This window comes from Nomascus leucogenys, chromosome 6 (assembly GCF_006542625.1).
Source record: "Nomascus leucogenys isolate Asia chromosome 6, Asia_NLE_v1, whole genome shotgun sequence".
Classification (NCBI taxonomy): Eukaryota; Metazoa; Chordata; class Mammalia; order Primates; family Hylobatidae; genus Nomascus; species Nomascus leucogenys.
In genome coordinates, this window is record NC_044386.1 from 93,359,644 (window position 1) to 93,363,677 (window position 4,034).

Sequence of the window (4,034 nt, forward strand, 5' to 3'; positions counted from 1 at the left end):
GAGTTTACAATTTTACATGTAAAAAATAATGAGATTACATTAAATTCTGTTACGATCTCAGAATGGAGGTTTTTTTACTTACGACTCAAAATCCAGAAGTCATAAAATATCAATTCAAAAACATTTTTAAAATTTCATGAGAAAATATTATAAGCAAAGTCAAAATACAAACCAACAAATTGGGTGAAAAAGAAATTTACAGCTCATATCAAAAATGGCTAATCTTCCTAATATTTAAAGAGCTCCCAAATGTCAAAAACAGAAATAGAAACAACCAGCACTAGAAAAATGAACAAAGATAAAATAACAGTTTGTAGAAAAGGAGACACATGGCTCTTAAACATATTAGAAGATGCTCAACCTCACTCAAAATAACACAAAAGCAAATGAAAAGGTTTCTACGTAATTCAATGGGGAAGATACCTTTAAACAAAAAGTGCTGGAACAATTGGATATCACCATGAAAAAAAAAACCTCAACTTTTACTTCATACCATATACAAAAATTAATTCAAAAATGGATCACAGGTCAGGCAAGGTGTCTCATGCTTATAATTCCAGCACTTTGAGAGGCCAAGGCAGGTATATAACTTGAGCTCAGGTGTTTGAGACCAGGCTGGGCAATGTGGCAAAACCCTGTTTCTACAAAAAATATAAAAATTAGCCAGGTTTGGTAATGTATACCTATAATGCCAACTACTTGGGAGGCTGAGTGGGGAGGATTGCTTGAGTCCAGGAGGTTGAGGCTGCAGTGAGCCAGGATTGTGCCACTGCACTCAGCCTAGGCAACATACCGAGACTCTCTCTTTTCTTTCTTTCTTTCTTCTTTTAAGAGATCAGGTCTTGCTGTGTTGTCCAGGCTGGCCTCGAACTTCTGGGCTCAAGTGATCCTCCCTCAGCCTCCCAAGTACCTGGGAATACAGGCATGTGTCACTGCATCCAGCTACACTAAGAACTTTTAAAGCTCAACAATATTAATAGCCCATTTCTTAAATAAGCAAAATATTGAACAGATAGTTCACAAAAGAAGACACGTGCCCAATAAGCAAATTAAAAGTGGCTCAACATTGTCAGTCACACCTGTCAGAGTGGCTAAAGTTTAAAAGACTGACTATACCGCATGTTGACAGGACCACTTTGGAAATGTTTGACAGTTTTTCAATCCAGCAATTCTAGATATTTACCCAGATGAAAATATATGTCCAAACAAAGACTTATACACAGATGTCTGGAGCAGCTTTATTTAATAACCAAACCTGAAAACTACCCAAATGTTCATCAATGGATGAATGAATACACTGTGCCTCTTATCTAGACAATGGAATGTGTTGGCAATACAACAAACTACAGATACACAGAATAACATGTATTACTCTCAAAACCATTACAGTGAGGGGAAAAAGCTAGACACAGAAGAGTACGTACTGTGTACTCATTTCATTCATATGAAATGCTAGAAAAGTGAAATGTGATCAGCGGTTATGGAAAGGTCAGTGGCTGCTCAAGGCTGGAGGTGGCAAGCACTGACGGGAAGTGACGTGGAGAACTTTGTGAGCGGATGGGAATGTTCTGTATTTGATTGTAGGGGGTGGTGGTTACTCAGGTGTTCACATTTGTTAAAGCACCTCAAATGATACATTTTATTTTTATTTTATCTTTATTTATTTAATTTTGAGATGGAGTCTCGCTCTGTTGCCCAGGCTAAAGTGCAGTGGCATGATCTCAACTCACTGCAACTTCTGCCTCCTGGGTTCAAGCAATTCTCCTGTCTCAGCCTCCCGAGTAGCTAGAACTACAGCCGTGTACCACCATGTCTGGCTAAATTTTGTATTTTTAGTAGAGATGGGGTTTCACCATATCGGTCAGGCTGGTCTCAAACTCCTGACCTCCGGTGATCCACCTGCCTCGGCCTCCCAAAGTGCTGGGATTATAGGTGCCAGCCAGCCAAATAATACATTTTAAAAGGGTGTTTGTTGTATGTAAATTACACCTTTAAAAAATATGTAAATGCTAGGGGAAGAGAGAAACCAAACCAAACCCTGTTCTTTGCTGGAGCTAGAAATCCAAGACTTACAAAGCAATAAACAATTGGACAATAAACAGGCTGGGCTAGGTGGCTCATGCCTGTAATCCTAGCAGTTAGCGGGGCCAGGGCCAGGTGGGAGGATCACTTGAGGCCAGGAGATAGAGACCAGCTTGAGAAGGCCCTGTCTCTACAAAAAAAAAAAAAAAAAAAAAAAAAAAAATGCCAGGCATGGTGATCCTTTAAGCCTGGGAGGTTGAGGCTGCAGTGAGCCATGATCACTGCACTGCACTCCAGCCTGGGTGACAGAGTGAGACCCTGTCCTAAAACAAACAAAAAACAAAACAAAAAAAACTTGAACAATAAACAAAAAAATTACACTGAGATACAAATTTTCACCTTCCAGAATGTCAAAAGATCCAAAAGTTTAATAACACAGTGTATTGACATGACTATGAGAAAAAAACACCACTGACAATGGGAGTGTAAATTGGTATAATCCCCAGAGAGGGTATTCTGGCAATATTTACTAAATTATAAATGCTTTGATTTAGCAATTCCACTTCTAGGATTTTATCTTATAGATAAACTCTACCACAAATAGCACATGTTAAAGGTTATTCATTGCAAAAGTATTTAAAATAGCAAAACACAAAAAATAATCGAAATCTCTATCAGTCCAGGACAGGTTGAATAATTTATGATACATCCATACTGTGGAATCCTATGTAACTACAAGAAAGCACAGGGAAAGGCTGTCTGTGGTAACATGGAAAGATCCTCCGTGGGGTGATGTTAAGTGAAAAAGGCAACATTGTGTTTCTATGTTGCCATTTGTATAAAAACAGGAACAACAAAAACCCAGAAGATACATATTTGGATTTTCTTGCATATATTTTTTTTAAGAAAACAAAACCTTCTGGAAGAATTACCAAGAAACTAATCGCAGGGGATGGGGGAAGGCATGGGAAATATGTGTGGAGGGAGAATTTTCATAATATGCTTTCCTATCTTTTTAAATGTTTAGCCAACCAAAATTTAAATACTGGCTGGGTACAGTGGCTCACACCTGTAATCCTGGCACTTTGGGAGGCTGTGGTGGGAGGATCCTGCGAGCCCAGGAGTTCAAGACCAGCCTGAGCAACATGGGGAGACATCCTCATCTCTACAAAAGAGATTTTAAAAATTAGCCAGTTGTGGTGGCACAACCTGTGGTCCCAGCTACTCAGGAAGCTGAGGCAAGAGGATCTCTTGAGCCCCAGAGTTCAAGGCTACAGTGAGCTATGATCATGCCACTGCACTCCAGCCTGGGTGATAGAGCAAGACTGTCTAAAAAAATTTTTTTTTAAATGCTTAAAAATAAGGCAGGTGCGGTGGCTCACACCTATAATCCCAGCACTTTGGGAGGCCTAGGCAGGCAGATCACTTGAGGTCAGGAGTTTGAAACCAACCTGGCCAACATGGTGAAATCCCATCTCCACTAAAAATACAAAGATTAACAAGTTGTGGTGGTGTGCACCTGTAATCCTGGCTACTTGGGTGTCTGAGGCAGGAGAATCACTTGAATCCGGGAGGTAGAGGTTGCAGTGAGCTGAAATTGTACTGTACTCCAACATGGGCGACAGAGTAAGACTCTTGTTTCAAAAAATAAATAAATACATTTCAATAACATCAAAATAACACATATATTAATATATTAACTAGGATACTATAACTATTATCATTATTCACCAGGTTATCTTGAAGAAAAATATAATACATAAGAAGTGTCTGGTCCAGTATAAGGACATATTTGGCACACAGTAATGGTTACTATTTCTATACCCTGCCCTTCAAATACCCGCACACAACCTGTCTCGTACTTCAGGTTCTAGTTCCCCAAAGTCCAGTTGCCTGGCTACCTCTTCCAGCTGTGCCCTTGCAGGGACTTCTCCTCTGCTGAATGATTTTCCGCGTCTCTTCTTATTGTCCACCTATTTGGTAGCTGGGATGTGGAGGACATCACCTCCTCA